Source organism: Sciurus vulgaris, assembly GCF_902686455.1.
Source record: "Sciurus vulgaris genome assembly, chromosome: 15".
Taxonomy (NCBI): Eukaryota; Metazoa; Chordata; class Mammalia; order Rodentia; family Sciuridae; genus Sciurus; species Sciurus vulgaris.
Window position 1 is genome coordinate 32,656,745 of NC_136476.1, and position 15,569 is coordinate 32,672,313.

At 37.3% G+C, this 15,569-nt stretch overlaps 1 long non-coding RNA gene across 1 annotated transcript; it reads right to left on the reverse strand.

Moving 5' to 3' along the window:
- Window positions 1–826: 826 nt before the first annotated feature.
- Window positions 827–14,997, reverse strand: LOC306645396. The gene is made up of 3 exons (XR_013759637.1): window positions 14,555–14,997; window positions 14,018–14,451; window positions 827–2,366 (listed from the first exon to the last, which is right to left on the reverse strand). It is a non-coding gene; the product is annotated as an uncharacterized lncRNA (long non-coding RNA).
- Between the last annotated feature and the right edge of the window lie 572 nt (window positions 14,998–15,569).

The following is a 15,569-nucleotide window of genomic DNA, read 5'->3' on the forward strand; positions in this document are numbered from 1 at the left end:
GTAAATAATATAGCACTAGGGCAAGGGTTAGTTTCCTAACAGAGGATTCACTCAGGGTACGAGTTCAGAGAACATTTGCAGCTGAGAGGTCTTGACAAGTTTAGAACCACTGCTGGATTCAGAGCTCAGAGGTGGATATGAATAGGGCCTGGAGTCAACAAAACAAAGTCCTGATACGGCAAACTGCCTCCCATGAGGGTCTTAACTTGCTGTTAGTTCTTAGCTGGACCAATATATGTTCAATGTTGGATGGAAGAAGATTATATGTTGTAGGTTTGCTTTAGTTAAAGTACACAAAAGTCAAAATTAATTCTTGGTGTTACAGTTTTTCCCTTGTTGGAGATAGAGAACTGGAAGGAGAAGGAATGAGGCTCCAGGGCTGGTGATGTTCTGTTGCTTAATGTGGTTGCTGTTTACCTGGATGGCTTTAGCTTCCTAAAATTCTTCAAGATGTATTCTTATTTGTGCACTTTTCTACATATGGAATACTATTTAAAAAAAATAAGTTCAAAATATGTAAATTTTCATTTTCAAAATTTATGAAGAAAGATTACAGGGAATAATTTAAGAAAAAAATCACTTGTAATCCTAGAATTTGGAATAAATGTTGTAAACATTTTAGAGTAGTAGATGCTTCACACAGAATTTAAATCATCTGGTATACTATACTATTTTAGAACTTATTTTTTCACTATGCAAACATTGTAAGCGGTTTCCTATGTCCGTATAATTTTTCTAAAGAATGATTTATGTGTAGCCATAGTTTTCTTATATTTTGCTAATAAGGATGTTTCTATTTCAATATTTAAATGTTACCACAGCGAACTCCTTGTATTATGTCTTATATTTGACCAAGATAAAGTCTTATAAGTGAAAATGTCTAATTGATACACATTTTTTCAATTTCCCCTCCAGATTTGAGTTCATTTTCCTCAAATTCTCATACATTTTGAATATTCTTTGATATACACATTTCATACATGCAACTTCTTTTCCTATAAAATTTTAACTTTTTTTAGTCCTGAGATTGAAACTTCTTTTATACTATAAGCGTTCTCTGCTTCTTCTTCTTCTTCTTCTTTTTTTTTTTGTTCTGTTGAAATGCCGTTTGCAAGCATGTCAGTTTGGTTTGGTTAGGTCTCCCCCAGGTATTAGACGTCTTCTTCTCTCAGACATCTCAGCTTTGTAAGAGCCTGTGGTACAGCTCAATATTTCATTCAGACTAAAACCTAAACTCTACTTGCATTATTCATTTCATTCCTTTTTTCCACTTACTCATTAGGCATCTGATCCCATTTATATTTATTCTGAGTCTTTAAACTTTGTCCTGGATTTTAAAACCTTAAAATAAGCAAACCTACTGTGGACAGGACAGTAGCACTCTGTGGTAGAAGAGAGGGGACCGAATATCAACTACCCGCAGCATAATGCGATGGAACAAATCTAGTTCTCTCCACCATTCCTGGGAGTCACTATACATATCCACATCAAATTTTAATCAAAATCCTTGATGGCTAATTTTGGCATCATAGTTGTAATAGACTGAGTTTTGTCGAGTTTCTGCACAGCATCTGGTTCATTGATGAACTTTGTCATTTCTGTATTTTCTAAAGTCTGTAAAAACAAAGCAGAACATACTGTTTCTCCCATTGCAATAATGTCCATTAGAAAAAAAAAAAAAAAAAAAAAAAACGACCCAAGTACGTTTTCAACAAGCACAGATTGCCTGTAATTTCCTCTTCTCGGGTTTTGCTGTCCCTCTACCGCAGTGGTGAGAAGGCTGCATGCAATGGATGTTTTTGTCCCATCTCCGTGAGAGATGACATTCCCATTCTACAGTGTGCCAGGAGTTCGCTGATGAAGTCCGTGCTGGGAATGGCTCAGCCGCGCAGGCAGCAGAGGGGCAGATGTCTGCCTATTTTATTCTTGATTTTCACTGTGCCCTGTGGTGAACCTCAGTTCCCTCCCTCTGTTGGTGTGAACCTTTACCTTTACTCCTTTTTCCTTCTGCATACCCCATTGTTTTTCCCCCTGTGGTCACTTGTGGTGGGCTTGAGGAACAATGTTGCAGGAACACAGAGCTTTTGAGGGAAATGTAAATCGCAGGCGACACTGCATCCCGTCTGCTTTCTCATCGGAAAGCAGCATTTCAGAGAGCTGAACCGGCAGCAGTGCCTGGTGAAGACATGCGGAGTTCAGGAATATTCCCTGTTCCCAGGCCCTGCTTGTGCAGAAGTGGGACTTTCTGAAGAGGGGGCACTCTGGGAGGGAGGGGAGGAAAGGGGCACTTTGAGAAGCAGATGCTCCTGGCTTTGGAAGGAAAGCTGCTCTCATCGGAGTTCAGCAGGCTTGCAGACAATCCACAGCTTTGGAGAGAGACAAACAAAAAACAATCTCTTAGTCTAGTGCATAAATGTAAGAGGCTAGTCTTAAGTGTGTGTGCAGGATTCTAGCGGACTAAAAATGTGCTGCAGAGTTAAAGTGAGGCATTGTTTAGGTTTTAATGAAGGCAACCAATTTTTAACAACAGAAGTTCTGTTGCTGAGCCCTCCCCCCGCCCCCCACATTCAGTTCCTCTGCCCCTGCACCTGCTTTCATTTTTGGCTTCTTGGCACTGATGTTCACAGAGACATCAGCTGGCAGTGGCAAACTGCTAAAAGCTCCCCTGCAACGCAGCTCTGCAAATGCCAGCCATTTACCCACTGGTGCATGCCAGCTTAACGCGAGGTCTCCCTTTCTCCCTCCAACCCCAAGCCCCTCAGCCCCCCAGTTTTACTTCCAAATGACAGTAAATGATCCAAACCGGGCAGTGGTCTGGCCCTTTGAGTGTCCATTAAGTGTGGCCGCATCTATTTGTTGTGATTATAATATTTTGATCCAAAGAGTGTTGCAGAAAATTCAGATGACAATACTATTTCTTCTATTCAATAAAGAGCTATTGGCCCACAGGCTCATTTCTCTCTCTCCTCAGCAGATGGTGGGATCGTTTCTTGAGGTCTCTTTGACTTGAAACAGCCTTTTTGTTTTTGTTGCTTATTGAGAGCCAGTTGCCCCAAATTCATTGAATAAAGACATCCACTTTTCAGTTTAAGCTAAGCCCCAAGAGATAAATACTGACTTAGAGTTGGGGGCTGATGGACAAGCTGGAAAGCCAAAGGGGCTGTTGGAAGTTAAGTATTCAGCACAAGGCTTTGCAGTTTCAAAAACGGTGGCTTTAAGTTCCCATTCACCACAGTGATTCAGGCTGTATACTGAGAAAGTGTGAGAAATCTGTGAGAAATTCGACATATATTTATTTTTCTTGGAAATTAGAGAATATCTTCACAGTGTACACTCTGAAGGGCTTTTGTTTTGTTTTGTTGTGTTTTTAATGATCTAAACCATCTGGGGAGTTGATAAAGAATGTGATTTTCACAAGCTGAGCTAGCAAAGCCTATTGCTAAATCCCAAACCTTTATCCAGCCTCCAGATAAAACCAGGGTGGGAGAGCTCCCCTTCCAACCCTAAAATACTAAGATCCCACGTGTGCCAAATGCTGTAGTATCTGGGTGGTAAGAAAAATAGAACACTGACTGAGGAAGACTGGGCCAAGGATACAGAAATGTATGTTACTCTTTTATTTATTTTTTTCCTATTGTCTTTTCGATTTGTCAAAGTCACAAATTTCTAGATAATCCATTTGGGAACAAAGTCAGTATCATATTTTATCTGATGTCCTCGTGTTTTTGTTTATTTTGGTTTTTTTGTTTGTTTTGGTCCAGGAATGGGAATTAGACTTTGCATTATTTCTTACTCATCTATTCTCCAAGCTGGAGTACAAAGCTGATTTTCCTAGACTGAGCAGTACCCCCATACGAAACTGTAGTGACGGTCTCATAATAACCGTGATCGTATAGCAGAATGTATGTGTATGCAGGGTGTCTGACAAATCTCTAGTTAGGCTTCTCAGGATTGGCACTCAGCATTTGGTCCAGCCAGGTGAATGACACAGAGAAATCAGGGACTGTAGTTCCCAGGAGTCAACTGTATACTGCAGGTGTAATTATGTCATGGTTTTTGACTCAAACCTCTTTATCCCCTGACTTAACTTCTCTTTTTCTGTTTTTTTCCTATAAAGTGCACAAGATAAAACTGGAAATTGACCCTTTTTAACTCAAAACCCTACATGCTCTAAGTTATGATATGCTCATTATGTGCATAAATGTCTCTAACCAGAAGCTTAAAAATCTTTCTGAGGACTGCTTGTCAATTGCTATACTCTATGAGACCTACATGTTAATCAATCGTTATTTAATATCTACCATGTGCTGCTCAGTCTTTATTCAAACTTAGGTAAATTGTGTCAGAAAGATCATCTCAACATTCCTATTAAAGATGCTTTTAAAGTTAAGGCTACTTAAATGTTTGTTTAGGGCTGTTGTCCTTCTGCTATGTGCTGTCCTTTCCTAGGAGACTGAGAAACAGGTCGCCCTGAACAAACCCAGGAAGCTGGAGCTGGGGGCACTGAGGCAAGAAGTTCACTGGAAATAAAATTTAAATGATGGGGAAGACATTTACCAATAATGTCTACTTTCATCAGTGTTTTCTCATTTCAGAAAGCCAGAGAGTGTATGACGTGTGCTCCCCACTGTAACTCAGATGTGTTTCTAGTTTTTGATGAAGCACTATCAGCTGGGGACAGACCACCGGACAGAAAATGAAAAGCTCCCCACCTAAGACCACGTCCTTTGCCCCTCTGAAACTTGGCCTCCTCATCCACCAAATGAGAGTGAAATTGTATTATCGGCCCTTGCCAAATCACAGGCTCGTTGTTAGAAACAAATAATCTTTATAAAGTTTAGATCACCAGACAAATGTTCATTTTATGACTGTTATTTGGGTTAGCATGCTTTGCAAACCACACGGGGCTGAACGATGTCAGTTATAATGATTATTATTTACATTAGAATCGTGTTGGCAGTGCCTTTTCCAATCTGGCCTTCCTCCTCTTTTCCCTAATTCAGAGACTGGTACCATCCAAACAGTTGGACCAGCTTTGACACCTCCCCTTTCCCTTGCTTTTTCTTTCCCAAATTCCATTGATTTTTAGTTTTTCTGGGTCAAAGGAATGTAGGGCCACCTATTGTAAACAGTTCTGATTTGTCAATAGATCCTAAGTCAGTGTTGAATGGATGAATAAATTTAATTTACAGATATTTTGTGGGTATTTATTTGTTTATATCCCGCCTTATTCCAAAGAAATTATTCAAGGTAGGATGTATGACAGATAAATACACCAATAACATAGGCAAGGATTAGGCAGGAAATGCAAAGAATAATTAACAGGGGTGGGGGAATTCTGAAATGGAACCGATAGTAAGGCCAATACAAAGGCACGATACAGCCTTTTCTAAGGATTGGTCCAAAATATAACCGGAAATTTTATCAGACACAAAGCATAGTGTTCCTAAGATGAAGCAAATATATCCTCCAAGAGAAACACATGCATTCTGGGTGCAATTACAGAGAGAAGTTTCTGGAGATATGAAACAGGGCACTTTGAAATGTAATAAATAATGTTCTAGTGGGATCTTTATTGAACATATGCAGCTTTCAAGGAACTGTTTCTTTAAGCATTGAGGGCATTTGATATTGGAGATACTGAAATTATTTAAGAAAGGCCTTGTTCTCAGGAATCACTGAGAAAGCTAAGCGACAGCCAACAAATCAGTGTCATGTACTCAGATAAGTCCAATAAGAGAAGGAGAAGATGTGGTAAGAAGGGCAAAAAGAAGGAGAAATCAGTGCTATTGAGTAGGCCACGGAAAACTTCCTGAAGCAGATAGCATCTGAGCTCCTGCATAGGATGAGAAAGTGTATTTATCAATTGCCAGCTAGGATTAGGGTGAGGAGAATTTTGCCTTTGTAAGTGGACAAGGCCTGCAGGAGCATTTCAGTAAAAAGACTCGCTTACAGGCAAGTCATGGCCCCCACCTCTGATTGCGAACCTCAGTAACAGAGAGAGCCTTCGCTTTCTTTCCTCAGCATTCTGGAAAGGAACATGGAACAATATCAGGAACTGCATGAGATGCTATAGACATTAGGAAAGGCTGCCAGAGGCTTAGAGAAAGGAAGTAGATAAGAAAGAAATACACTTCTAGGAATGCCTGGGGATGACTCAACTCTGGACAGAGGGTATAGTGTCTAAACTTGGACAAAACAAAGCCCTAGGTATTGAACATCCAGGAGACAAGTAAATGCTATTGATTTCCAATGCATATAGCATGCTGGGAATTAGACCTGGGAAACACCAGTTCCAGGAAAGGAATGAACATGCAACTTCTTTTATTTCTTAAAAACAGAGAAAAGCCCAGGTACTCCTGTTGTCAAGGAAAGCTATCTTGATTTTTCTAGTGATGGAGCTTTGAAGGAACTTCCCACTGGTTGCAAACTCCCCAAAGAGTCAACATTAGTAAAAAGCATCTTTCGTTTCTGTCTATATAGATAATGTTCTGATGTATTTCCTTTACTTTTCACATACAATAATTTACCACGTACTATATAAAAGCAATAGTCTCAATCAGTCAACACTCCTCCAAGGATAAAAGCTCATGCTGTTTGCAAAGGACTTCTGGGCACTAAGGAGGACACACAGAGATTCAGTAGAGCCTTCATTAGTGTGATGCGCAAAAGAATTAGGGAGACAAGATGCACTCATAGAACCAGGAAGCAATATTAAAATATGATACGGCATATGATAAGTGTTAAATGCACAGTATAGTTAATGACTTAAAGACAAAATGAAAAGAAGAAATTCCTGGAGTAGGAGGGATCCAAGAAGATTTTATAAAATGTGGCACCAAAAGGATGGAAAACTTTAGATTGGAAGATCATCAGGCAGGGATGTTGCAGATCAGAATCATCATTAGCACAATTAATATGATTGCCAAAAGATGATCTCTCTCTCTCTCTCTTTCTCTCTCTCCCCCCGGAAATTTGAAACTTTTGAGAGAGTAAATGAGAGCAGATTCAGAAAGAGAAATATCCATTTTCATAAACAAACATCTACCTTTGTACACCCCTTCAAAAGCACAAATGTTACAGAAGCGAAACTCTTACAAATAATCTAGGAAAATGAAAAGCGACCTATTGCCAAATATGTCAGTGCTGGTGAGTCCATTCTAGAGAGATATGGTGTGAAAAAGTGATTATGAGGAAGACAAACCTGAACAAACCATATTAAATTGTTGAATCCAAACATGATTAGTAGTGCTAAATTTTAAAACGAATCAAAAGTTTAGTTAAAAATAAAACCTAGCACTTGTTTTCAGATGTTGGCTTTAAATACATACTGTAATATATTCTTTGCAGCAAATTGACATTTCCATCTATTCTGTACAGGATGAAAATTCTAACACAATTTTTAAAAAATTATAAATGCCTCCCCACAGATACATCCAGTCATGCCACATAAATATGTTTCAGTAAACAAAAGGCCTCATATGTGATGGTGGTCCCATATGGTCTGGTTTGAAGTAGAGTAGACCATGTAGGTTTGTGTAAGGACAGTCTGTGGTGTTTGCACAACAAATGAAATCATCTAAGGAGTCATTTTAAGAACATACCCTTGTTATTAAGAAATACATGCTTACATGCACACATGTATATATAATCTTCAGAGATGTTAAAAAACTTGCACAAAGTCACACTTCAAAACAAGTTTTCCCAGTTTCAGAGCCCTTTACTTAAAGTTATACAAAAGATTTTTATCTAAGGTTGTGCACCGAAGGGAAAGCTTTTTATATGGCAGAGACCGGAAATAGCACCAGGTCTAATGCCCTAGATAACCGGCATGATATGCAGGTCCAGTTACTCAGATTTAAAACAAAACAAAAAATAGACTGAGTATTTTAATTCAACGCCTTGGTTAAGGCGCTGATTACTGAAAAACTATAAAATTAATTAAGAAATGGAGTGGGGCCCCAAATTTGTCCCTGATATATAGCAAAATAAGATGGAGAAATATTAATCTTTGTACTTTTCTTCTTTCCCCTCTCTTCCCAGCCATCCTCTAATTAGTCACAACTATTTACAATGCCTTAGGCAGAGCATAGATTATAATAACAAGAATGTAAAGAAAATGGCTCAATTTATTTTCCATTTAACTTTCTCAACTAGAATTAGAAGGAAAGACCTGCAGGGGAGCAGACCACTGACTGGAAGAGAATGGAAAAGAGAGTATTCATGGGGGACACAGGCAAGGGTAGAGAAGGCCAGAGTAATGGATATCAGAATAATTCCTACCAATATTATGCAGAATGAAATAAAACATGGAGAGAAATGTGTCAGCATGTGAATGAAAAAGATATTAGCTCACTTGTGGTGAGTCACACACCCAGATATTAACTCTTCCTGGTGACATAGAGAAAATCTGATTTTACCATTGGATCTGAGTTGACTAATATTTCTGATTCAACACTCATAAGTCACTGAATTCTCAAAACTATTCTTGGTTTCTGGTGACTGAAGTCACTAAACTGAAAACACAAATCTCCATTGTAGTGTCTCATGCATCTTAACTGTGGAAGCATAGAGATGATGTTCCAATCAATGTGATACACTGTAGTCATGCCTCAGTGGTAGCTAATGGGGATAATTTCAAGACATGGAGAACAATTGAAGAACAGATTATAAAATAATCTAATCTTCTATGTTTATATACTATTGATATCAAGACTCAAATAGGTCCAAATTTGGAAGCTTCCAACGGTCAGAAGTAAAAGTTGAACCTAGATCTGAATTATCTCTCTCCAGTGCTTCTGAAGGAAAGGAGGGAAATATTAACCAGCAACAATAGGATAGACTTCATAGGATTTACCTTTCCAAAGGAAATAAAGACCATAATCCCATATACTAACTATATACTAAATATTACAGCAATTATTTATTTTTCTTGAGTTCAATATATTACAGCAGAAAATGACTGAAGAATTGGGTAGACCAGATGAGAGTGAGAGTAGATTATAATTAACCAATGTCACATTGAAAACTGTTTTGTAAAAGAAAGAATGATTCCTTCCCATTTTAGTGCACTTAGTGAGGACCATGAATAAGCCAAACAAAGAAATAATGAAATTTGCAAATCTGTTTTTACAAAACATGGTTATAGAAAGTCAGGATTCAAAAATCATAAATGACTTGGAAGACTCTCTTTAGAAATTTGAGCAACATGTCCAAAATACAAATGAATAGAAGCATAGGTTGAGGACCTTAAATATTATTAATACAAAAAATTGTGTCTGCCAAAAAAGGAATAATGTCAAACTAATCTTTGGTTGATTTATAATGTGATGCTGAGGAGAAGAATATACCATGCAATTTGGAATGAGGACAAGAAAATCATTTCTGGGAACTGAGTGTAAATTTCCAGAAAAATCTAGAAAAAGAGGAAGTAATTCAAAACAAGGGCAAGTGAGTGATTGTATCATTTGAGAACTAATGTACCTAAAGACAACAGGAACACTGTGATCAAAGATTTGGTTAGGCAATGACTAAAGTAATAAATTATTAACAGTCATGATAAACAGAAAGTGGAATGTGCAATAAAATAAACCTAAAATGACAACCTTTGAAGAAACCTAGAGAAATTTCTATAATAGTACGAAGAAAAAAAGGTAGACTGTCTCATAGTTGAAGATATTTTTCCAAACATGAATTAGAATCTTGAAATTTCTACTTTAAAGAAAAGGTAGCATTATAATTGAGATTGTTCTATTTATTTCTCAAAACAAGATAACAGACTAATCAGTGTATACAAATTTTTATAAATTCATATATGAACCTTTTTCATAGCATTTGTTCTGCCAAAAAAAGAACATAAGCAATAGAAAATGCCTAATATATTCTTTTTTATGATATTTGAAGAATATCATAAAATAATAAAATAATAAAAATTAACATGAATGCTTTTACTTACAGGTAACAACATTATGTTTGTCTGATTTCAACATCTAGCTGGTCAGCTCTACTTGACAGTGCTCAGGGTACCCAACTCTGTCCTTGTTCAGATCATGTTCCTCTACCAGGGAAAGGCCTCTGAGGGCACAATATTGTTTTTTGTTTGTTTGTTTGTTTTTGTTTGGGGGGGGTAAGGGGTCCCAGGGATTGAACTCAGGGGCACTCAACCACTGAGCCACATCTCCAGTCCTATTTTATATTTCATTTAGTGACAGTATCTCACTGAGTTGCTTAGTGCCTCACTTTTGCAAAGGCTGGCTTTGAACTCGTGATCCTCCTGTCTCAGACTCCCAAGTCGCTGGGATTACAGGTGTGTGCCACTGTGCTGGGCCCCAATATTGTTTTAGCCTATAGGTTAGGCCTCTCCCTTCTAGGCTGTCATGTATGTATCCTAGACCAGAAACCCCGCCCCCCCACCACCACAAGACCCTGGAATCCACTTCTAGGCCTTTGCTGACCTCTCCTTTGAAGTCTTCTTTCAGGAGGGTGGAATGTGCCCCAGGGCTTGAGGGAGGCTGAGGAGCAGCTGACTGCATTGTGCGTGTGAAAGAAGACAGTAGACAGAGCTGGTGAGCACAGGCTAGATTAGCCACTGGTGTCTGAGGCACTCACAGTGCAGACCTGGGCCTTGAATGTTCTGAGGCCCAGGTGTCACTTTGATACCATCATGTTCCTCTGCAGGACTCTAAGAAACCTAGGACTTGGTGGTGTGAACTTGGTCTTGCAGATTATTATATAGTATTGTATTCAAGGATGAAAAATAGAACATATTTAATTTAAATGTTGTTAGCTTGATTTACATATTTGAAATATTTGGATGTATTATTTGTGGTTTTATAATAGGCCTGCACATTCTAGACCTGTTACTTGGCCCCTCCCAAAATATGTGAAGCTCCAGGAAGTAGAGACTATAAATTATTTCACCAGTGACTTTTATCCTATCTTTATATCTGTCTGGAGACTCAAATTAAACTGAAATAGAAAAAATGCAAACACATAATTATATAAGTGTAAGTAGAAGATGGAGAAAATATTTCTAACAATTGGCATTATCACCAAACTGCTGCATTTCCCTGAATTTCTCAACACAAAGAGAAATATTCAGGAACATTATTCCAGACTTGGAATCAACACCCTCTGATGAGCAGGTTACCATGGTTGTACCTGGCATTTTGCAGGGAATGTTTTGTACATTGTCCAGGTCCCTGTGGAACCTTGCTTTCCATGTGGTTACAATAGCACGGGCAAAGGTAGCAGAGCTCCACTTAGCTATTTTTTTCCCCCTACAAGAAAATCAGCAGAGGTGTTAGAATTTTTAACTTCATGTATTTGGACATTGTATACTTCACAAAAAAAATTTATTGCTTTTTTATTGCATTTTAAGAGACTTAATAATATCCTTTCAATGTACAGTCTTTATACCGTACTAAAGAAAATGGACTTTCCCCGGAAAAGCTCCTGTATGACTATTGTCATTTCCTTCTCTTTTCTTTTTTCTCTTTTAACAGAAATTTCAACCAATCATCTCAATTCAGTTGGCATTCTTTTAGACCTCCAATTCAAAATTCACCTTGAATCCCTGTTTGACAAGAGTTTGTGGAAATTATGAGATCTCTCTGAGATTCAGTTTCCATAGCTATAAATGAAGTAGTCACACCTATGACACAGGGTTGTTTATGTGGGCCCTAGAGATGTCATTTAACATGCACAATATGCAACTGATCAACAGTGTGGTCCGCTTCACCTTAGCCACTTTTCTTCTCCCTGCAGTATAGTCTCCCTTGTAGTAGACTTTACTCTGAATTAGATTTTAAAGTTGAAGAATCAAACTTCAGTTCCCTCAAACCATTTATTTTCCCCCTAAATTGATTCCCTGGCAACAGGTTTAACTATTTGGTCATTAAGATTAATAGAGAAGTGCTTTTTCTTTTAGCAAATTATATATTATTTCTCCTGCTTTCATCAAAAAGAATAAAGATATTTCTTCTCTACAACAGATGGGAACAGCAATTAGAGGCAGTTATAATCCTGACCCCCAGTAGTCTTCAAGTCCCACTGTGTAGCAAACCTGGATGGAAGAAGATCTGGATGTTGCAACCAGCATGCACTTGCCCAAAGCAATCCCTTCTATAAGACAAAAATTTACCAGGTGTCTGCCCCAAAATTAACCTGGCAGAACAAAGAGGAAGAAATATCATTATATAGTGTTATCTCTTTATCCATTTCAAAATATTTTAACATTTAGATGCCATTCCTTTCCCCCATACACACACTATTTAAAGTTTCCCCAACAAAGCACTGCAATTGTACTATGATGGTCATTTTCCAAATCAGTCTTAACAATGAAAGGGAACGCCTATACAAGTCTATTGAAAGCTCACAATATTTCCCTGATATTTTACTGATATCTGACTATCAATGACATGAAAAGTTTCTTCTAAAATACTTTCTGATTATGAGTTCATCTGGAAATGGTGCCTTGGAATGCAGCCATTTTCTTTTGTGAATATTTCTCATCATATTAACATGAAATTATAGGCATTATCTAGGTCTAGTTTGGAAATCTTCTAATCTTAACCCCTAATTATTTTATTTGGTATGGATCACAAAAGATAAGGGCATAATGTTATTTTTAATTTTTAATGCACAATATTCCAGTTAATTTAGTTTAACTTTGTATTCAATACTGATCCAATAGAAGACTATGACTGATACTTTGTATCTTCTCATTTCTACTCACACTGTTAGTAGAGAAAGAGAAGTTCCCATTCTGTACCTTTTTGTACACTTACTATTTTTAGAAAATGGTACTTCATTTTATCACCTATATAATCCTTGTATTCATTATCTTACTGATTACGTGACTAATTTGTCTACATTGATGTTCTAAATAAAAATTTTATATGTTTAAGGTATACAATGATGTTTGGATACACGTATATTTATACCTATAAATATAAAATATATTTACCATTGTCGTTTCTTTTTATTACCTTTTTTTTTAAAGTGAGAACATTTAAGATCTACTCTCTTAGCACATTTCAAATGCGCAATATAGTTTTGTTAACTGGACTCATCATATGGTACATTAGGTCTCCAGAACTATTCATCTTGCATAGCCGACTCTGTACCCTTTGACTAACTGTTCCCCCTTTCTCCATCTCTCTGGCCTCTGACAACTACCATTCCACTCTCAGGTTCTATGAATTTGACTATTTCAGATCCCATACATTTTGTCTGGTTTATTTTGCCTAGCATGATGTTCTCTAGGTATATCCATGTCTTCCCAGATGGCAAGATGACAGGATTTCCTTTTTATTTTTAAGGCCAAATGATATTTCACTGTATATTTAGAAACATGTTATACCTTTAGTACTTTAAAAAAAAAAAAAAAACTTTTAGTTGTAGATGGACACAATACTTTTATTTTATTTATTTATTTTTATGTTGTGCCTCCCATGTGCTAGGCAAGCAGTCCACCATTGAGCTACAGTCTCAGTCCTTGTCCTTTTGATAATAGCCAATTTTTTATAGTTTTTAAATTATTTTTAAATTTTTATTCGTTGTACACAAATGGAGTATGACTATTATTTCTCTGGTTGTACATGAAGTAGAGTCATACCATTTGTGTCTTCATACATGTACATAGGGTAATGATATTTGTCTTGTTCTACTATCTTTCCTTCCCTCACCCCCACCCCACCCCTCATTTCTGTCTACACAACATCCTTCTTCCATTCTTCCCTTACCTTCCTCTTGCCCTCATTATGTATCATCAACCACTTATTAGAGAAATCATGTGGACTCTGTTTTTTTGGGATTGGCTTATTTCACTTAGCTAGTTTAGCAGGCATGAGGTGTTATTTGGTCCGTGTGAATGAGGGACCATAGTAAGTAATATAACTTGATGTCCTTTGATTTACTAGATTGGGAAAAATCATAATAATCTGAATCCCCAATTGACTGAATAAAAAAAAAATAAAAAATAAAAAAAAAAGCAGGTTTTTCTCATATTTCTTACCCCAAGGATTTCTGAGGTTCTTCACAAGAAATTCATATCCATTTTTCTAATCATTCTCTTTGGTTCTTGCCTATAAGACTTATGTGGATTCCCTGGGTCATCACAACTCCATTGGGGATTCAGCCTTCCCAATTTTCAGCCCGGTAAGAAACAAAGAAAATTTCTATTTCTTTTAGGATAATCTCTACCCCTTATTCACAAAGGTGGTCTTTCCTGGAGTTTCCACCAAATCAAATTTTCCAAACTCCACAATCAATTATCAGTGTAATTCCCAAAGAACAGGCTCTTTGGTCTTGAATAAGTCCATACAAAATAAGTCCTGATACTATAATCCGCCGTGGAATTTATACATGGAAAAGAGATGACCATATATCTCCACATCCTTCTGCTATGTTGAGTATGATGCTGTACAGCAAGAATAACACCTGCAACTCCTAAAAATAAAGATGAAAATTGAGAGAGTAATTATCTAAATTCATATTTAGGGAAAAAAACCATTTTCAGAATGTAACTTGGATTTTACAACCAATCCCTTACCTGCTGACTTTTCCAGCATAAGTCATACTGTGAGATGCCTGGTCCACTGGGGACCCTCCTGCCCTTCAGAGGAGACCTGGCAGGGAGTTCTGGCTGTTACTTCTACATATGATGCCCAGTTCATGAAATACGTTTCAATGTATTGCTTGCCTCCCTGTGATAAAAGGCATTTTGGCACTGGACTCTATAGAAAACTGGGCACCAAATGAGTCCTTGGAAATTCATGACCATTACAAAGGGCAGATTTTGCTTTTTCAAAGTGTAAGCTGCTTGTCCAGTAATTTTCCAATGGATCAGTCATTATAAGACTAAACAAACATATACTGCAATAGTTCAAATATGTACTGCTATTTTCAATGTTCTTATTTACTTTCTTATTAAAACAAAATCAAGAAATTCTGGTCACATGAGTAGATTGGATGCATTCTTCAGTCGAACTAGTTTGTTGACTATTTGTACTTAGTAAGCTCATTGTCAGGTACCTCTCATGCATCAGGCTACTGAACACTGGGAGGTTTCATTACTGTATGACTGTTATACTGTAGATTTTCTTTTTTCTACTAATTGAAAATTTTTAAGTTTTTATTTCTTTACTTTTCTTGCTCTCTTTTCCTTTTGTTTACCTGTTCCCTCAGAGTCTCTTTCTCCCTTTTTTGCATGCTAACATCCAATTTCTTTTGATTATACTCTCACCCTTTTTATTATCTAGAACTTCTGTATAATATTTTTTATCCCATTAACAGCCACATTCTACATCCCCTTTGTCCTCTATTTGAAACTCCAGACCTTACTGTAAATCTGTTTGTTTTACCAAAGATAATATTTTAACTCATTCTGTTTATTATGACAATTTTGTTATTGTCCTCATAGGGGCTATTTGGTCTAGGATTGCATAGTGTCTGAATTGGGCACTGCTAATATTGATCTCCCCTTAAAGAAAGGGTTTTGGAAACCTATAGGGCCACTATAAGCCTATAGGGGGGAATCTACAATATCCCGGATCTGCACTGCTAGA